The sequence below is a fragment of the Nipponia nippon genome, unplaced genomic scaffold (genome assembly GCF_047370975.1).
Source record: "Nipponia nippon isolate SJK-2023a ecotype South Korea unplaced genomic scaffold, ASM4737097v1 scaffold_2, whole genome shotgun sequence".
Lineage (NCBI taxonomy): Eukaryota > Metazoa > Chordata > Aves > Pelecaniformes > Threskiornithidae > Nipponia > Nipponia nippon.
The window spans coordinates 131233370-131254348 of record NW_028262336.1 but is presented as its reverse complement, the minus strand read 5'-3'; the positions used below and the strand labels follow the sequence as shown (position 1 = coordinate 131254348).

The 20979-nt window shown below is 54.8% G+C and overlaps 1 pseudogene; it reads left to right on the top strand.

The window, feature by feature from the left end:
* The first annotated feature begins 16783 nt into the window (after positions 1–16783).
* Positions 16784–20162, top strand: LOC148055979 (olfactory receptor 52B4-like; annotated as a pseudogene).
* The last annotated feature ends 817 nt before the right edge of the window (positions 20163–20979 follow it).

The window sequence follows — 20979 nt, the reverse complement described above, 5'->3', positions numbered from 1 at the left end:
AAGGTGGGGAGCTGCCCCTGGGAGATGTCTCCTGAAGGCCCCCATGTGCATGCAAGGCGGGGAGAAACCCCCGTTTTCAGCGCCCTTCCTACAGATGCGCAAGGAAGCACAGCCTTTTCTAGAGAGGCAAACCCTAGCACGCTGAGTACAACCTCAGCATCGCTTTGCAGGTTTATTTTGAATAAACAAACTGTTTGAATTTGCAGACCCCGACGCCTTCGCTCAGCTTTCCAAGCCGAAGCTGCGGCTCGCTCAGTGCTGCAGTTTCCCTGGCTGCTTTGGACGTGGCCGAAGTGCGGCACGTGCCGGTGCTTGTCTGCAGGGATGCGGGCAGCCTCCGGTCCTTTGGCTTCCAGGGGCATCCCGGCCAGGGACCCCGACCCACAACAGGCGTTTGTTGGGTGCTGCTCAAATGTGGGCGGCTCAGCACGAAACAGAGAATAGCAGCTTGTCGTGCTGCTGTGGGAGGCTGCTTGGTGATGATATCAAGGTGTATATATATTTTTTTTTTAATTTTTTTTAATGAGGTATGATGCCTAATGAGGGAGGTGTTTTATCAGCTGGAGGGTCAGTTAACATACTGGGCTAGTGCGTACATTGATATTTTATCAGGCTTTGAAAGCAGAGCTTGTACCAGAATACAAATATAAACCACAACTGAAGAGTAAAAAACCCCCAACAAATCAAAGTAATAAACTGCAGAGTAATGAAAGATATGTCCTTTGGCAGCGGGTGTGATTTAATAAACTCGGAGGACAGAGCAGATTGCTGTGATTGCAGCCAGGGAGACGGTGCCCCGTGGCCACTGTCGCTGTCTCACAGAGCACCTTTAGCAACTTTCCCAGCGCCATCTTTAAGCGCCGCACGTGTTCGTCCTCGCGTGTGCCCCGTCTCGCTGCTCCCACGGCTGAAAAACTCCCACCAGGATCGGCTGTCTCCATCTGCGTGATAAATTGCAGGACTCTCAGCACCGACACAGCGTCCCATCTCACCGTCCCCTCCTGCCCGGTGTCTCTGCCTGCGGAGGGTCCGTGGCCAACACGGGGGGCTCTGGGCTCTTGAATCTCTGCCAGGGGCAGGGCAGAGGAAGGGGAAGGAGATGTCGAGAGCTCCCTGCGTTTGCCATGGGCAGAGGGCTGGGGAAACGACGCTCCCGCAGGCCACGTGAGCCATCATTTCATTATTGCCTCTGCTTCAGGATGTATTTGGCCAATTTATTCTCTTCTGCATCCAAGTTTCTGAAGGTCAGTGTTTGTGGCAGTAGCGCTGGGATGAACTCCCCCACCAGGATGCTGAATTATTAACCTCAGCCCAAGTGCTTTTGCTGGCTCTCCTCTCCCATGCACCAAATGTAAACACACACTAAAAACCGAGACTGAGACAAATAAAGGGCCACAAGCCATAAGTGAGTCACTGTCTCATCTGTCTTAGGGACTAGCACTTTTGCCAAACCAAGCCAGTGACTTACTTCTGTTTTCCTAGCACTACCTACATCAAACCCAAGCAATTTTAGTAAGGCTGCATTTCAAAGACTTCAAGTTATGCACGGTGTCCATAAAGCAGAGCTGACTTTTCTGCTAGGTCATGTCACAGTCCTTTCCGTCTCCTGCTGGTCCTTTGCTGCCTTTCAGGGTGGCGGAAGGATTTCCATGGTCTCAGGAATGATACGACCATGGAGACGAACTTGGAAACCTGATTCTCATAGAGGGAAAGCATCCCTCGTACTGGAGCAGTGCGTGGCAGCGATACAGCTGGCCCGCACGGGGCTGTGCGTGGGGACACGCACGGCTGCAGTCCCGGCTTGGCCATCCCTGGACGTCCCCTGCAAAGCTCCCATACCCGTGCCACCCTGTGGTCCCATCCCAGCTGCCTGCACCCCAGCAATGCCTGGTGCTCTGGAGGCGGCGTTGGCCATGGAGCTGCTCCCTGTGCTGGTGCTCTCCTGGCCAGCACGCATCGGCGTCCCCGCCGTGATGGGGTCTGCTGTACCTGGTACCAACCTCGACCCCAGCTCCTACGTGGTATGGGGAAGAGAGCCACAGTCTGCATGGAGCGCTGTTGTCACTTGCTTTAGTCTTCAGAGGTTACCATTACCATACCCAACATGGGAAGAGTCTCCGGTGGTTTGGAAGTTCGTTCCAGATGAGCGTCAGTGCTGACCAGAAGAAGGTCAGGTCTGCAGAGCAGGAGGTGCTGGTGAGATCCAGCTGCTCTGAGCTGTCTTGGCCCTATCCTGGCAAGGGGCGGGTGGGAACACCCTGGGGTTTGGGGAGGACTTCCCAGGGAGGGACAGAGCCGGTAGGACACGGCGGGCGTGTTGTGCCAGGACAGCTCTGCTGGCTTGCTGCAATTACTTCTGATTTGCAAATGTGTGAGCTCCCTCTTCTGCATCCTCTTGGTATTTATGCGGCGTCTACAGTCCAAATTAGCATGAGTCGTCAGTCATAATTTTTGGTAAGCAGGATTCTGGGTTAAATGTTGTCATCCTGGCAGGGAATGCAAGATCGGCAGCAAGAGAATGGAGGAAATGCCGAACTTCAGACGAATTTGCATGCAGGTGTTCATTTCTCATCTTGTGTAAATCTGGGGAGGTTTACTTGAAAGCTGAATAATATAAATGCAAACATAAGTCAGAGACAATTTCTCTACCGGTACTGCTCCAAAGCTTGACTAACTGCTTGACTAATCTGGTCTCCTTCTATGACAAGGTGACCTGCTTAGTGGATGAGGGAAAGGCTGTGGGTGTTGTCTACCTGGGCTTTAGTAAAGCCTTAGAGACCATTTCCCAGAGCATTCTGGAGAAGCTGGCTGCTCACGGCTTGGATGGGTGTGCTCTTTGCTGGGTAAAAAACTGGCTGGACGGCCGAGCCCAGAGAGTGGTGGTGAATGGAGTCAAATCCAGTTGGCGGCCGGTCACCAGTGGTGTCCCCAGGGCTCAGTACTGGGGCCGGTCCTGTTCAACACCTTTACCGATGATCGGGCCAAGGGGATCGAGGGCACCCTCAGCCAGTTTGCAGAGGACACCCAGTCGGGCGGGAGCGTTGATCTGCTGGGGGGCAGGGAGGCTCTGCAGAGGGCCCTGGCCAGGCTGGGTCGATGGGCCCAGGCACTGGGTGAGGGTCAGCAAGGCTCAGGGCCGGGTCCTGCACTGGGGGCACAGCAACCCCAGGCACCGCTGCAGGCGTGGGGAGGAGCGGCTGGGAGCTGCCCGGCGGGAAAGGGCCTGGGGGTGCTGGTCGACAGCCGCTGAACATGAGCCAGCAGTGTGCCCAGGTGGCCAAGAGGGCCAGTGGCATCCTGGCCTGTATCAGGAACGGTGTGGCCAGCAGGAGCAGGGCAGGGATGGTCCCCCTGTGCTGGGCACTGGTGAGGCCTCCCCTCGAATGCTGTGCTCAGCGCTGGGCCCCTCACCCCAAGGCGGCCATGGAGGGGCTGGAGCGTGGCCAGAGCAGGGCAGCGAGGCTGGGGCAGGGGCTGGAGCCCAAGGCTGGGGAGGAGCGGCTGGGGGAGCTGGGGGGGCTCAGCCTGGAGAAGAGGAGGCTGAGGGGAGCCCTCATCGCTCTCTGCAACTGCCTGAAAGGAGGCTGGAGCCGGGGGGGTCGGTCTCTTCTCCCCAGGAACAAGCGATGGGACGAGAGGGAACGGCCTCAAGCTGCGCCAGGGCAGGTTTGGGTTGGGTATTGGGAAAAACTTCTTCCCCAAAGGGCTGTCAGGCCCTGGCCCAGGCTGCCCAGGGCAGGGGCTGAGTCCCCATCGCTGGGGGGATTTAAAAGCTGGGGAGATGTGGTGCTTGAGGACATGGTTTAGTGGTGGCCTTGGCAGTGCTGGGTTAACGGTTGGACTCGATGATCTTCAAGGTCTTTTCCAACCTCAATGATTCTGTGATTCTATAAATGGCAAAACTTCAAGTGGTGCTTCTGCCCAGGTAAAGTTTTCTCCCCTTCCTGTAAAGATGTGAAATAGAGAAAAGTCATGGGAACCATTTCATGCAAGAAGCATTAAAACACAAGGAGTCATAACAGTGTTGGGTCTGACATCAATGTGTGAGAGGACTTTGAAAACGGGATGGTGTCTGAGCAGAGCTGGCAGTTTCTGGCTGTGTCCAGAAGCCCATGCAGACTTTGGGGTGACAAGCTGGGTGTTTCATCAGGCGGATTGACTCAGCCTCCTGCCTGTGTAATTGATCTACGATGGTTTTGCTCTTTTCTGTTCTCTGGGAGGAACTATACAAAGGTACCAAATGCATTTAAAAAGATTAATAATTAATTAATAAATTATTAAAAACATGCTTTCTTGTGGCGATGCAATGACAGATACCTTTTTTTTAATGAAAAATACACTTCTGCTGAGGTTATCAGCACACAGCTTCCACCTGAAAGATGCTGCAGATGTTTTTGATTGAATTATTGGTCTGTGATGTTGACCTCCTCTACAACAGCGAGTCGGGATGGGTGTGCTTCTCCTGGTGTCTGCTGCAATGTCTTTCCTCAAAGAGGAGGTTAAATATGAGTTTTGAAAAACAGCAGCAGAAAAGGTCAAAATGATGTTATCAGGCAGTTTAAATTCATTAAATACAGTTCCTGCCTTTTACCAAGAAAATATGGCCGGTAGCAGAACAGCATTAATTGGAAAGCACATGTGACGAAACCATTTTGCAGATGACACAATAAAGCATATATCCAGGCAAAAATGACAGGAACGTAAGTGACAGAGGATGATGAATGAATTGGACAATGTTGGGTGGAATTTAACGCTGAAATTTGACGCAGCGAGCATGCTGGGTTGAGGTGAGTGGTGAACATGATGGAAGGAGAGGACCTGCTGAATTTGGGCAGTGCTCTCCTAGGGCTTTTCTTCCACATTTTGGTCCAGCCGCTGGGGCTGGGAACACATCACACATCATGGTGCCGCACTTGTGGGGCTTTCACCTTCATCAGGAGGGTCGTGATGAAGACCCTCAAGATTAGGTCTTGATGAAGATCCATGATGAAGATGCGGCCTGAGGGCCTCCTAAAGTTGGTGAGATTGCTGGTGGAGCGCTTTTGAAGAGACGAGAGAAGAGGAACAATCCGTTCTGTGCCAGGCGCAGGCTGGTGGATGGCTGGAGAAGCTGCTCCTGCTTGGGTGTGCTCCGTGATGGTGGGAGGCAGCCCACCGCCCAAGGAGGGTCTGCCAGGGGATTCTGCTGGTTTCTCTGGGGAAGCAATGATCTATCAGCGATAAATGCGAATAATTCACCCATCTTCTCTTCAAAGGCCCCATCCGCTCCAAAGGTCCCCCTTTGGCCGGGACCACCCCTTGGTCCCGCAAGCTCTGTGCCATGCTCCCTGGTCTTCATGTGTTTGAAGAAAGGACTAAGGCTGGTTTGGACTCCCTATGTTAATTGCTTTTCCAAGTGGCTTTCAACCTGCCTTGTATTTGTCTACCAGAGTTTGCACCTATTTTCTTCTCTCAGAGGAGCCTGCAGCATTTTTGGCTGTCCCACCTCTCTGTTTAGCCAGACTGGCTCCCCTGTGTCCTTCCTTTGGCCGTCTGAGTTGGATGTACACCTTGGCCACAGTCTTCCAGCACTGTGTCCTTGTGTATTCTCCAGACTGCCAGTGAGGATTTCCTTCTCCCGGGATGGAGAATCCAGTTCCTCACGGTCGCTGCTAAGGTTTGCTCTTCCCTCCAGCAGCTCCTGGTGGCCCAATCCAGGTTGTATTTCCACTGAACTTCGGAAGACCTGCTCCGTGGGACACCGAGCGTGCCTACAGCCATGCCCCCACGTGAGGTCTGCCCGGTGCCCCCCGCCCTCCCAAGGCTGGGCAGCTGCTACTGCAGATTTAGCACTAAACTCATCAGGTTTGAATATCATCCCAGGTATTTCATTATTTGTTGAGGAATTTAATTTACTAATTCAATTTAATCTGGAGATCTCCTAGATGTGGAGGTGCGCTACACTGCCAGCACAGACTCCCTCCTCCTTCTGTAGATTTCTTGGTATCGGTGTCCTCGCGGCCGTCTTGCTTTTGTCATGTTTCTAGGAGACTTATTACCCCGGTGCTCTCAATTAAAGCCAGATATCGCAGCTCTCATCTTGTTTCTTAGCCTGATAGCCGCACTGCTGACGCACATGTATCACTGGTTTGGTTCCCTTCTCTGCGCCTCTGTTAAGCGACACTCTATTTTATTTTTGACCATTTCCAGCCCTTCACTCGAGGACACTCAGTTTCCACGCTTTTGCTCCTAAACCCGTAGTCATTTCTTCCGCCAGTGCTGGTGTTGCTCCACAATTTCAGCGTAAAGCTCCCCCCTCATGACCCTCCTTGTACTTTTACGGCTTATGTGAAGTCTTCACGGGCTTCTTTTCTCTCCGTTCCTAGCGACGGGGGAGAGGGCACCAGCTTCTCCGCACGACTGCCCAGCGGGCAGAGACCTGTGCCCCCACCTGGGGGATGGGTGGGATGTGTTGGCAGCTCTTGCTGCCCCCAGGACCTGATGCTGCAGAAAGGGAAGGGGAAGGCTGGACAAACTGCAAGAAAAGACAGGTGCTCGTTTTGGAAATGTCTAACTGATGTTACTTTTTCATACAAGATTTGCCCCCAGAGTATGTTTTCATATGCCAAAATTTTCCTATCGAGATGCCTGAAATGAGCCAACTAATAAATATTGAGGCACTGACACAGAGTGAGCTCATTGCTGACCTCATCAAGGCTCCCAGTGACTCAGGGTGCGCTGGAAAGTTTCTAGTCTTACTTGGGCTGATTCCTCCTCCTCCTCCTGCCCGGCGGGGACCACGAGAGCTGGGTCCAGGTGTGAGTGGTGGTTGTGATCGTCGTCACTGCTCTCATCGTTTATACATGGAAACCATCTCACGAGGCTGCCGCTGGTCATGTGCAGAGCGCGGGTGATGAGCCTGGACAACTGTACCGCAATCTGGAGTTTCTGTTCTCATAAAGATGGGAGAAAAATAACCCATCTCTGTGGTTAATTATTCAGCTCTTGATGCAAATCCTACAGAAAGCAAATGCCACCAAGGAGCCTGTGAACTGCCAAGCTCTTTGTCCACAGCCTTGAATTGCATTTTATGTGCTCCTTCCCTCTTTCCCTGGAGAGCAGCACGGACCGACAGACGGGGAGGGCTGTCCCAGGGCAGGGCTCACCGCCAGGGAAGGTCCCCTTTCGGCTGCACAGGGTCTGCAGCAAGACTGAGCCATCGCTCTCTGCCCTTATTGGCCCCGGTCTGTCTCTGGAGACACGGCTTCCCCTGCGAAGGGATTTTAGATAATACTTCTGGACTAATTAAAATTTGCTGAAGTAATTAGGAGATAACAACCTCAGCACTTATTGGGATATGAGGCTTAAAAGCCTGATTATTGCATGATTAAATTTGTACTGGCTATAAGAAATTTCGAACGTCATGTAAATTATGATACTTTCAGCTTTGCAGGATACTGAATTGTTAGAAGTCCTGGAGCCACCCCATATCCCCTGCACCGCGGAGAGGGAGCGTGTGCATGTGGGCACCGGGGCCAGGACACCCCCTTGGCACCGTCCCCAGCCCTGTCCTTCGCAGTGAGCTGGGGGCGCCCACCGAGGCTCTGCCTTCTGCTGGTGTGGTGCTGCCAGGTCAGACGGAGGCCAAACGCGCTGGGAACCTGCAGCGTTAGAGCACTTCAGGTCCCACTGTGGGAACTGCTAAATGCTTCCTAAGGCAGACAGGGGACAATATCCATCATGTCTTGGAACAGTATCCATTATCTCTTGGGGATTGCTCAAGACAGCGCAGGGTCAGGTCCTAGAGGAGTTCTTCCACCAGCCCACAACATCCACCTCCGTCCCGCAGCTGCCATGGGCACAGGCACATGCCTGTGCCCCTTGGAGCTGCAGAGCAGCCACGGCGATGCCTGCGCCGCCGGCTCTCTGGGCCTCTGGTGCTGTGGGTGCAGCTCTTGCCCTTCCAGGAGTGATGCCCTGAGAAGCCCCACTGGGCTCTGCCACCCTGATATACAGGTGGGAGAGGCACACACGTGGGAGAGGCATTGCTGCTGCTGGTACCCGCCTGTGCCCCCCAGCTGCCACCGTGCCGGGGAGCAGCGACTCGACATGGCGCTTCAGGATGGGGACAAGGTTTACAGAGGTCCCTATGAACTCCTTCACTTCTTATTATCAGATCATAAGACGGAGCATGTTGGTTCAGGCCAAGGGTCTTTCCAGCCCTGTGCTCCGCTGGACGCGGGCCCCGAGGGAAGAGCATGAACATGGCAAATGTGTGATGCTTCTCCCTGGCTGCTCCCAGCTCTGGGTGCCTGCTGAGCTGCTGCAGCCCATGCATTCACCAAGGTGCAGGGTTGCCAGCGGAGACCGCGGTCCCAAGCTCGTGCTCCAGGCTCTTCATTCACAGCGTGCATCAGCGACCATTTGCTCTCTGCAGGTTTCCAGGCTGTGCTGGGCTCACTGGTAAGAGCTGCTTTCCTACTGGAAATCCCAGCCCAGGTCTGGGATTACATTAATTGCAGAGGTTACTGCTTGACCACCCTCATGATGAAAGTATTTTCCCCAGTATCTCATGGAAATTTCCCCTGCTGCTGCTTCTTGCTGCCTCGTGTCCCATCCCTGTGCCCCTCCGTAAGAGCCTCAGCGTCCCTGGGCTCCCTGGAGAGGAGCACTGCGGGTCTGGGGGCCGGCTGCCTTGCAGGATCATCTGTGCAAGCCCTGTGCCACTGGTTCATGGGGCCACATCCAGCCATCGATGGAGCCCACGCCTGGGAAACCGTGCCTTTACCCTGCGCGGGGCAGGAGGGGTTTGATACCCCGTTGCTGGGTGGGACCCTGCCCCACGCCTTGGTGCGAGCGTTCGCAGCTCTGAGTCTCGGTGCAGGGCTGGTGCCTCTTCCCTGAGGATGCGGGATTGCTCCTGGGTCCCAACGGGGACAGCACGGGCCGGCATCTCTGGGACTGGGGCACGCAGCGCTCTGCGCTCCCTGGCATGCCTGGCTGCAGCACCCTCCATTTACCCCTCCCGAGGCTGGACAGGTAGAGCTGGGTTTCGCACATGAACTTGGGGCTGTTCTCCCTCACGTGCGTGACACCACATGGATGCAGACTGACTTTCATCTGCAATTCCAGAGCTCGCTGTTTTGCGGGATCCCTCTGCAGTTCCCCAGGATTGTTCCTCCTCTGCGCCACCCTCGGCTATGCAGACTGACTGTAAATTAGCAGGGATAATAAAGTAGAAAAAGAACAGTAAGTGTTGGGAGGGAAAAATCAGATAACAGAATAAAATGCAAAATGCAAAAATAAAAACAAACCCCAGAACAATAATGTGCTGTGATTAAGCTCTTTAGGGAAGTGCAAACAAGTTCCAATGAAAATGAAAACAAGTGGTCCTTACAGCCAGCAGCAGAAATAATTACAGTAAAAGCACCTAAAATCAGTGACATTTTTAACTTTTAGAACAAACTGAAAAATTGCCATTTGAAACAAAAAACAAGTAAATGTTGTGTTGGAATAAACAAATTTTAAAATGAGAAATTAACTAATGAAAAGACTTGACTATTGAAAATACTTATTTAAAGCACGGCCCTGGCAGCGCCTGCGCTTGCAGGGCTGGTGCAGGTGTTGGCCACCGCAGCTGGAGATCTGCAGGGGCACTCAGGAGGGGAGAGGGTGTTTTCCAGCCAGCGCTGCTGCCGGGGTGGGTCTCCCGCAGGTGCCGGTGGTGCCGGCATCGCTCCCCGCTATGAGCACCCTGTGTGCCGGGCTGGAAGTGCCCTGGGGAAGGCGGCTGGGGCTGAACTGCTGCGTGCACTGCCAGGGCTGAGCTGTGGGTTGATGCAGATGTCACCCAAGCCTGGATGCTGAGTCCAGCGGGATGTATGTGCAATAAATAACTTTCTGAGCTAGAGGTTTAGCACGGCATTTACAAAAGGCAAGAGGAGAAAAAGCCAGACTGCAGCCAGAATTGAATTTTAAATTAAATAATAGCATGTGAAAGGCACTTAAGAAGCTATGCAGGGCTTGGCGAGCGCCTGGGAAGGAGACCCTTGCTTCTTGTGCTGCATTTCAGACCTCAGAGCCCGGCAGCAGAGCAGGGATGCAGGGAGATTTGAATTTGCCACGTCATAGGGAGAAATCTCGCTTCGGGACGTACCCATGAGAAATGTGGCTGGGATGGTGCCGTACGCCTGTGAGGGGTGTGCAGCCCGGCCAGACGGAGAGGTCGTTTCTGAGGCTGTCGATCTGCCAGGGCTGCAGTCGGAGCCCGCAGGGCTGGTGGGGGTCAGTGCTCTCCTCCTCCCCTGCAGAGTGGCCATGGGCTGGGTTTGGTGGCAAAGGCAAAGGGAGGGGGCTGCAAGGTGCAGTCCCACCAGGCAGACAAAGTGGTCAGGCCCGTAAGCCCTTGCCAGACACCAACGCAGCTCCCCAGGCCAGTGCAATTTTACATACCTCTCTGGACGGCTGTTCAGAGCAGTTACGTAGCTGAGCTGTTGCTGCACGCTGGCCTGGGCTGTTGCTCTCCAGCCCTGTCCCATGGCGTGGCATCACCCCATGGTCAGTGAAAGTCTCCCTCACTCCCTTTTCTCCCATAATTTTGCCAGCCTGTTTGTCTTGCACCGTCTGGCTTGCGCATCTCCAGCCTTATGTGGACAGTTCGTCTCCTGCTTTGGGAGACGGAAGGCAGGGGCTGATGCTTTTGCAGGATCCTTGTAGGATCATGCACAGAGTAATGGATGTGCCAGCACCACCTGCAAGAGAAACGAGCGTTTTGGTCCAGGCAGGACCCTGGCACCCTCGGGCACAGCCAGGCGTGGGGACAGAAGGGAGTGAGCTGAGCTGGCTGTCGGGGGCTGCTGGGAGGGTGGCACAGGGGACTGGAGATGCCGGGTGCTAACTCTGCAAAGAGGAGCCGTTGCCAAAATGTTCTGGCAAAAGATACTTAGTGGGAAGGTAGCCGGGGCTTTTAAAGGGCATGGAAGAGAAACACTCTTAAAACAAAAAATTGCAGCTCTAATGTCATCAGCCCCACTGCTGTGGCCTCTGCTGCGCTGGGGAGGATGCTATCAGGACTGTCAGCAAGTGCTCTCCCACTCCAAGGAGCAGGGCACGTGCAAAGATCTTCTCAAAATGCAGATGTGCTCGGAAAATTACCTCTGCTCAGCGGGCATTGTGGGGCGCGCCACATCGCACAGTGGGGAGCAGCAAATATATTCAGCTTGTAAGTAATAATTAAAAAAGGCTTGCTCGTCTTTACTCGCTGCTCTGCATACGCCCAACGTCAAGCTGAGATTTCTGGTTTGCTCAGGCAGACATGAGGATGGATTTTTAAAAAAATGAGCCCTGGCAGAAAGGTCCACAAACCTCAAGTGCTGCTGTGAGTGGACAGCACGGGGAGCCTGGAGCCCAGCCTGGAGCTATGGCCTGGTCCTGAGAGCGGCACAGGGAAAACCAGCATGGTCCCTGCAGGGGGCCCTATGGATGCCATACGTGCTCCTCTGGGGTACATCAGCCCCTGCCCATAAACCCGGCGAGAGGTTTTATGTCCATTCTCCTGGCAAGCCCCCAGATCAGCCTGGCCCCACACCAGCCCCAGCATCCTGGCTGCTGCCCCGTCGAGGGCGGCAGCTTGCTGGGGTCTCCGTCCCCATATGTGTCACACGCCTATTGCATCTCCAGGACCCCCAGCTGTTTCTCCTTCTTGCAATGTGGCGAAGCCACCCTGATCCCACATTCGCCTTCCCCTCTGCGCTGCTGCGGTGCCCAGGGCATGGTGCATCTTCTGGTTGAGCCCCAGGGGCCCCGTCCCTGCCTGTCTCACCTGGGTGGTCTTCCTTCACCCCACGTCTATGGGTGAATCAGCTGTTTTGCAGCCACAGCACCCAACCACTCCTGCCCACCTGCACCCCCAGGCACGGGGCCATGCTACGCGCTCCATGATGCTGCAGCTCCTGGGGGTCTCGCTCTGCTTGGTGGGTGCAGCAGCCAGCAATGCCGCCAGCTTAGCAAGCCCCTCCTCACAGCCGGCCGAGTCCTCTGCTTTTGGGACCCTCGTATGGGCAGATCCTCCCACTGGGGAGATGCAGCTTGAAGCCCTCCATGCCTGCAGCATCATCCTGTGCTGGCATCATCCCATGCTGCTGGCATATTTCACCGTCCTCGCTCCTGCTTCGGCTGCTGCAGCCCTTGCTGTGTCCACGTCCTGGGGGCATACACCAGGCAGGGAGCTCCCACCTTCAGCAAGGAGCAGGCAGGAGCCCGGGGACCTCCAGAAACGGGCTGAGGGGGTTTCAGTGGTGGGATTGCTGTTTATCCGACTTCTGGGAAGCTGCTGCCCTTCATCTGCGTCTGGCAGATAAGAAGGGCTTTCACTTTCAGCATGACTCATGTGCATGTAATTATATGTAGTTCTTTGCCATTTTATGTATGCTGTGAAAATATTTGCTGTAGTTAATTCAGCACAAGCTGAGATAGCATTTCACATGCGGCTGCATGCCATGAGACTTTCCCTATGGAATTTTCTCATCCTCGCCCTCATCTTGCTGTGGCTGTACATGTAGACCTTTACAGCCCCCCAGCACTGTATTAAGGTGCACTGGACACGGAAAGCAAGTCCTCTCTATGCGTGGGGGTTCTCCTCTCCCTCTGACAGACACCCCCGCTGCCCCTGGAAGGCTGGAAATAATGAGAAGTATGTGAAGGCAGAAGAAATCACACTGTTGTTCTGTGCTCCAGCTTCCCCTCTGCAAAACCAGCTTGGAGATACCAACTCTGGACTGGCTGTGAAGGTCCAGGACAAGCTGCTAGGTCCTCCCTTCTTATGGGAGGAATGCGGCACATGGAGATTTCAAGGGCCTTGGACAGTGCTTTCAGATTTCAGAGCACTGGGAGGCAGTCGCCTGGACCCCTTTTTAAATGAGGCTTCTTCCAGAAGCTGGACTGAATCGTGCCTTTTAGGAAACCTCTCATCCAGGGGGTGCACGGGAAGGAGCAGCTGGGGGACTGAAAAGTCCTTTCTCCACTTAATCTGCAAATTGATTAATTGGAGCTGCATCTGTTCCAGTGAAGCTGTCAATAGTCAGAAGATTTGGTTCCTCAGGAGCGAAGTCTTTAAACACTCCCAGCTCTCCCAAGTGAGCTCTGGAGATGGTCCGTGTTAGTGTACGGCAGCAGCTGGGACTGGATGCTGGAGGCACTCCCTTGGCGATGCACCCGCGGAGTGGTGAACGCTGGCAGACACCGAAGCGATGGGACATGGGACACCCCTCTGCGGGGAGATGGCCCTGCCTCGCTCAGGTTCCTGAAGCAGCCCCATCCCCTGTGCGCACACATCACAGCGGTGTGGGTAGGGCTGTTCCTCTGCCCTCGGCGGTCCCCTCCTGCCGTCACTGCGGCGTTCAGCCCCCACCGCCACCCCTGTCGTGGTGCATTGTCCCCTCGCATGTCGCCTTGTGCTCTGGGAGATGCTGATTTGACTCATTTAAACAAAATGAGTGACTCGGCTCCCAGTCCCGTCTGTGGTGCCTGCTGGGAGGGGAAGGGGTTGACTCCTTTTCTGGGACACGGTCAGGGACAGACTCAAGTAGGTTGTGAGCATATTGGTAGGTGTGATGGGTCTGCTGAAGTCAGCCTGTTAGCAGCAGGGATATTTTTTAAGAGGGTTTTTAAGGACCAAGAGCAAGATATTAACTTTGGGACTACATCTAGGTCATTGCGTATGACTGAGGCTTGATTTCACACCAAACTCCACACAGATCCTTGCTGGTTTGCAGTGTGTCGGGGAAGGGCAGGTGATGGAGGGATGGTCCATCAAGCTCTGCCCACCCAGGAGGTGGCCGCAGTGGTGGAGCTTTGGTGTTGCTGTTGGTGCACGAGCTGGGCAGATAAAGGCTCTACTTCTCCCCTTAAATTATGCTGCAGGCAGGCACCGTGCCCAGGGGAATCATAGAATCATGGAATCATTAAGGCTGGAAAAGACTATGTCCATCACTATACCATGTCCTTGAGCACCACGTCTATCCATCCTTTAAATACCTCCAGGGATGGAGACTCAACCACTTCCCTGGGCAGCCTGTGCCAATGCTTGACCACCCTCTCGGTGAAGAAGTTTTTCCTAATATCCAACCCAAACCTGCCCTGGCGCAGCTTGAGGCTGTTTCCTCTCATCCTATCGCTTGTTACTGGGGAGAAGAGACCGACCCCCACCTGGCTCCAGCCTCCTTTCAGGCAGTTGTAGAGAGCGATGAGGGCTCCCCTCAGCCTCCTCTTCCCCAAACTAAACAACCCCAGCTCCCTCAGCCGCTCCTCATAAGACTTGTGCTCCAGACCCTTCACCAGCTTCGTTGCCCTTCTCTGGCCACGCTCCAGCACCTCGATGTCCTTCTTGGAGTGAGGGGCCCAACACTGAACACGGTACTCGAGGTGCGGCCTCACCAGTGCCGAGTACAGGGGCACCATCACCTCCCTGCTCCTGCTGGCCACACTGTTCCTGATACAGGCTAGGATGCCACTGGCCCTCTTGGCCACCTGGGCACACTGCTGGCTCATGTTCAGCGGCTGTCGACCAGCACCCCCAGGCCCTTTCCCGCCGGGCAGCTCCCAGCCGCTCCTCCCCACGCCTGCAGCGGTGCCTGGGGTTGTTGTGCCCCCAGTGCAGGAAGGAGAGCTAGGTCTCTGAGCATCCATCCTGACACCCATCTGGATGAGGGCTCACCGTCAAATGGCTCTGCAGCTGCCTTGCTGCATGGCGGCCGTGCGGATCTGCAGCTCATCGTCCTACCCCACCGCTGCGCCTGGACGCTGCTTCCACTTCGCTCTGTTCCCCCGTGAAGTGTCGCGATGAACCCTGAGCTTTGCGTGGCATGGAGAGCTCGGGTGGGGATCTGCCAAAGCAAGAGGGACCGGTCAGCTGGGCTGAGGGAGGGAGAGGCTCTGCGTGAGCCGCGAACCAAAAAGTCTGCATCCCAGAAAATGCTGGCAAAAAGGAAAGCACAGCTTGAAATGCAAGCCAAATACATGTGTGAGATCAAAAATGGGAGGGCAAAGAAAAAGTATTTTTCTCAACAGCCACAAGGTCTAAACACTCCTACATCTTGCATATTAATGCAACCGTGATCATTGCATAACGAAAAATACCAGATGGCATTAGACTGTAAGAAGTTCACAGGGTTTGATGACCCTCCCACCTCGCCCCGGATGGGCTGCCTTGGCTCTTACGAGTGATGGATAGAGAAGGACAGCTACAGCTCCAAGACAAGCAGCTATTTCTGATGTGATGAAAGCAAAGCAAAATGTCTCATTTCTGCTGTGCTCTGTCTGACCCACTAAATTCTGCCAGCTCCCACCTTCAGGATGCTGCCTTTGCTCCGCATGGCAACCAGTTACTACTCCGAAATTATTATTTATAGTTTGTACTGGTTTCCTCCTCTCTGCACTCACCCCTGCTCATTTGGGCAAATGGATTTGCTTCCACCAATTGTTAATTGGCAGATTTGCATTTAATTGCCTGAATCTGGAGGCACCAGAAGACCAGAGCCCTGTGGCTCCCCTTGGCCCTGAGCATCCTCCTGGGACGTGCAGCGTAAAGGTGCTGAGGTCAAAGACATCACCACTGCGAAGTCTCCACCACGATCACCCACAGCAGCTGCTTGTTCCTGGTCCAGGCAAGGGTTGGTGTGTCCCCTTGTTCAGCCCTTGGCTCCGGGGCTGCTCTTTATTGCCACGGCACGATGGGCTCTGAGCCATCTCCCCCAAAACAGAGGCCCTTTGAATCCATCAGGCAATGGGGATGCTCCGTGCTCTGTAGCAGACCGGGGGCTGAGTGTTGCGGTCTGGTGGAGGTGGTGGATGCAGCACTGGGACGGAGACCTCGTGCTGCATGTTCTAGCAATACGAAGGTGCAGGGGCATGTTTTAGGCAGGTGCCAGCTCCTGAGGTGGACATGGCATATCCTGCATCAGGCTTGGATAATTGCAGCTTTCAGGGGATGAAGGACATGGCTGAGGGGTGGATACAGCCAGGTGAAAATGTCCCTGTTGGTGAGCTGGTCCCAAGGCTCGCTCCCAGCCTTGGAAGTGGTCTGGAAGGGGACCGGCAGTGGTGAGCCGTGGTTTCAGCCCCCAGCTCAGCAGGATGGACCCCCTGCTCTGGAGCCAGAGGCCTCCAGCTCCTGCTGACCTGGGGACCTGGAAGCACAGGGAGCTCTGGGAGATTTTGACTGTGGCGAACCACTGGATTTCATCAGCCAAGCTTGAACAGGGGATGATCTCTGCTCCATGAGCCAGGTCGCCTGCGCCCTAGCAGGCTCTGCCTAAGAGCAGGCTTAAACGCCCGCTTCCCATTTGTGTTTGTTGCCCTGAGCTTTGCTGCTGTGGTGCTGCCATCCACGCTGCAGGCTGGGCTCTTGCTGAATTTCCTCCCCCTCTTTCCTCTCGCCTAATCTGAGCGCCTGTGCAAGCATCGCTGCGTCTCCTCCCTTCACGGGGTCACAGGGAGCCCAGAGGCATCTGCTCCTTCCTCTCCCAGACGATCAAACCTGGTCGCCTTTTCTCTGCTCCCAGTCTCTGGGCTGGGTTTGGTCCCAGGCGATGCTTTGGGATAGGGGTGGTCGGGTGCTCGCCTGCCCGCAGCTCCTGCTGGCAGCCCAAGAGAGCCCTTGGTGCCAACTCTTATCTTCAGGGCTGGAGAAACCCCGCTGAGGACTGCCCACGCAGCCCAGCTCCTCGCCAACGTCACTTCTCCTGGAGTTAATCCGCTTGGGCAAACAGAAAGACTAACCCTCAGGTTTCTGTTTTCTCCACCAGAAACCAGTGACCTGGAATGGATTCAGCAGCTTCCCCGTCCCTCATCAACATGAGGACCGAGGGGCAGAAAAGCTGCTGCACGGAATCAGTCCCGGGCCCAGCTCTGCGCAGTCTCTCTTGATGCTTCACATCATGATGGACCCCTGGTGTGAACTCTGACACTCACGTCGGGTCCAGCCGAGACAGGAGCTCGCCCCCAGTGAGTGCTGCTGAGCTCTGCTGGGATTTGTGGTTTCTCTTATGCTGTACCGTATTTTTCAGGTGTTTTTAAATAGAATATCAAGGACGACTATGGCAGCTGTCAGTCACACTGGCTTCAGACCCAGAACATTCATCCTTGTTCAGCTCCCAGGCATGGAGAAGTCTCACCTCTGGACTCCTCTCCCCTTCTTTTCCATGTATGTAATTGCACTCCTAGGCAGCTTCATCTTGTTCTTTATCGTATCAAGGCAGCGCAGCCTCCCCCGGCCGCTGTACCTTTTCCTTTCTGCGTTAGCAGCGGCAGAGTTGCTGTTATCGACCTCCCTGGTGCCCAGGACGTTAGCTGTTTCCTGGGTCAGGGACGTTTCTTTCGGTGCCTGCCTTGTCCAGGTGCTTCTTGTTCATTTTACTTTTGTTGCCGAGTCAGCGATTCTGTTGCCATGGCGTTTGATCGGGATGTTGCCATCTGCAACCCCCGGAGATACGCGACTTTATTGACCCACTCAGTCCCACAGAGGCAGAGCTGGGAGCTTTGTCAGCAGCCTCTGCATCGTCCTCCCCTTCGTTTTTCTGCTTCAGAGGTGGCTGCTGTGCTGCAGAAGCCGCATTATCCCGCATTCCTGCTGCGAGTGTTGGGTGTTGCTGGGCTGGCCCGTGCGAATGGAGAAGTCAGTGTCGTGTGTGGTTGAACAGTCGCACTGCTGCCGTGGGGATTATCGCTGGCTCTTGCAGACTGGTTCTCAGGGTCTTCCAGCCCCGCCAGGCGCCCATCTCCGGGCAATCAGCACCGGCGCTTCCACCGCGGCATCATCCCAATGTTCTGCACATTGTTGTAGAAACACCGGCGTTTTCTCCTTCCTCACCCACCAGTTTGGTGGCTGCAGCATCCCCACCACGCGCGCGCTCTCCCGGACAGTGTCGATGTGTCCGTTCCCCCGTGCTAAACCCCATCACTTATGGAGTGAAAACAGAGATTGGTGAAGCAGTGCCGCGCGCGGTCTCCAGGCTGCGCAGCCTGCGACCCTCGTGTCTGCGCGCTGCGGGGCACCACGGTCAAGGATCACCCACGCAAATGATCCTTGTTGTTAAGGGGTCTCCAAGGCAGGGATGAGGCTCCTGACGGTGGGCAGAGAAGGACAATTCCAGCAAGCAGCGACTGCAGAGAAACATGAGCTGCAGCCCTCCGGGTCTGCAGGGCGAAGGAGTGAGCATCTCTCCTACCCTCCAGCCTGTCCTGCTGGCACGTTTTCTATCCTCAGCCCGTGCTGTTCCAGGTGGTCCTGGCTCTGTGACTGTGTCCTACTGCATCCTGTAGCACGACTGACTTCGTCTCCTGTGATGTGGAAGTGCACTGCTTTTCCATAGGATTTCCCTCTGCCTTGGGGGCAGCTGCTCTGTGTCTGTCCTGTCGAGCCCCAGGAAGCATTTCACAAACCCTGGAATTGGGAAGCAGTGGCCAAAGGAACTGCTGGATCATGTTGGACCATCCGTGCTCTGGAGGACGCTAGACTGAGCCTGCAGTGAACGGCGTGGGCAACGTTGCCAGCGCGGAGTCTGAGCGTGGCGCTTGCCCAGCCCCGTGGAGAAGAGCAGGACGCCAGAACGTGACATCCTCGTTGCTGAGGGATGCTTTTGCCATTTGATTGGAATCAGTTTGGGCAATGACAATGGGAAATGGGTTGCTAAAATTAACTGCATGGAAGGAATGCTTTGTTCATATAAATGGATTCAAACCTTTGTATTGCCAGATATCCTCACAAAGAACAAGGAGGATCAGTCTGCGAAAAGCGATGAGCTGTGGATGGAGATGTCAGCTGCTGGTATCATCTAAAAGGCTGGTAAATCCCTGTTGCCTTTGAAGGTGTCAGCGCCTGTCTGCTTTTATTGAGCTCGAGATTTGCAGAGGGATAGCTCCGCAGTGACAATGATGCTGTTAACAGTAATTACTTCCTATCTTAGGATACATATTTTGTCCTTATTAAGTCTTAAGTATTTTTTATGTTTTGGTCAGAAAAGAAATTCTTAATATAAGGAAGTGAAACCTATTCTTGATTGAATGCACTCCAAACAAGAACGTGTGATGCCTCCCCCAAACCTTGTTTCTGTAGGGGTCTGATGTGCTGCCGTGCTGGTGTCGCGTCCGCTGTGCCCTCCCGCAGAGCCGGGGCCAGGGCTGCGCTGGTGGTTTCGGGAGAGGATGTCCCCAGCAAGACCCCCCGTGCCCTGGACATGGCACCAGCACAGCCGGGGGAGCCCTTGGCCCCAGAGAACCCACTGGTCAGACGGCATGCAAAGCAAATGCAAAATGCACAGAAAAGTCCTCGTGTCAGGCTGCCCCGCAACCTGCCCGGGCACTGGGGGAGCACGGTCCGTGATGCTGGATGCCGCGGGGCCCTTGGCGTGCGGTGCCTGGTCCGTGTGCTGGGGCAGCTCCTCTCTGTGGGCTGCCGGCAGCCGCTGCCTGGGCGAAGCTCTCGCTGCTCTGCTCCGCAGGTCCTGCACATCTGTCTGGGAGGTTGTCCCGCTTGTGTTGCCCCCACACTGCTTCACTGCGGCTCAAGGCAAAGAGGGCATCCTGCTGCTCCTGCACAAAGCAGTTAGCTATTTAGTTATTTAGTTATTTAGTTAAATGCAACACAACCCCCCATCAGGCTGGCTTGGCCCTCCCAGTGCCCTTCTCCCTCCGTCTCCGTGATGTGCCTGCCCAGGGGCGAGAGGCTTCGGGAAGCCTCTGTCCCTCTCTCTTTCCCGAGAGAGGCTAAATGTCCCGTTTTCACGCTGGGGCTAATGCTGAGCAGCTTCATCGGTGCTGCCGCTGGCTTCTGGGGTCTGTGCAGGACAGGGCTCAGTCGCCGCTTGGGAGCCGCTCGGTCCAAGCCTTTGGGCTTGTGCTGCTTTGGGCTTTGCTGCTTTCAGCCCTCCGTTTTGCCTGTCAGGTTTACGCTTGAACAAATGGCCTGGCTGCGTTTCATCATCATCATGGGCAATGTGCAGCACCTCTCTGAACACAGCTTCGTTTTTCGGCTGTCCTCCCCAGCTTCCCTGTGCCTCTGGCGGTGGAAATACCTGGCCGTGAAGTGGGATAGGATCAGCAAGTGGATTATTTCTGATGCCTGTCTTCCCCTTCCCCGTATTTCCGACACAAACTGCCACCTGGGCTGCGTTATCGGGGCAACGTGAGCCCTTTGCTCCTGCTTTTCTTCCAATACAAGGTGTATTTTGTCCCAGGTGTGGGCGATCCATTAGAAGCCTTTCTCTGTGGCATTCAGAAATGATTCCCAGGCTGTGTTTACCCTGCACGTTCGGTGCAACGTTAGGCAAACATTTTCACTGTGGACACAATGTGCTGCTTGTGGGGAGCCAGGAGGAGCCTCTCGTCCTCGTCCCTGCTTTTGTCACCATCCAGGCGCCAGAGGGGAAAGGGGTGGACATCAAGGCAACTCGCAGAAGCGTATCCCGTGCCCTCCCATCTTGATGTGACGTGAACTTGTTCTTCTGAAGTTATGTGACTTATGCATGCCCTCGGCGTTCGTTAGGAGCGGCGTTCGTTAGGAGCGGCCTGCGCCGCGCCTGCACCCCTATGCTCTGCGGATCTGGCTGCGTTACTTCAGCCGCAGCGAAGAGCCTGTGCACTGCAGCACAAAAACTTCCAGCAGCTTCGAAGTGACACTGGCATGAACGCCAGCAGACCATATATCACAATTTTCGCCTGATTTTCAGTTTTGTCAAACTGATTTTCAGTTTTTTTGAAATTCCTCTCAGGGAAGGGGAGGTCTGCAGAAGCACCAGAGTCTGACGCTGGTTCTGTCACCCCTTACCACTGCCCAGAGTCAGCCCAAGAGCGGGGCAGTGTCTGTGATAAGGGCCCCGTCCGCCACGCTGCCACCGTGAAAGAAAAGACTGAGGAAGCAAGCAAGGAGACTCCTGCAGATTTGTGGGGAGTTTCAGCCCCCAGCCAAGTTTTTGTCTCAGCTGACTTCAGCATCCTCTTCCTTCT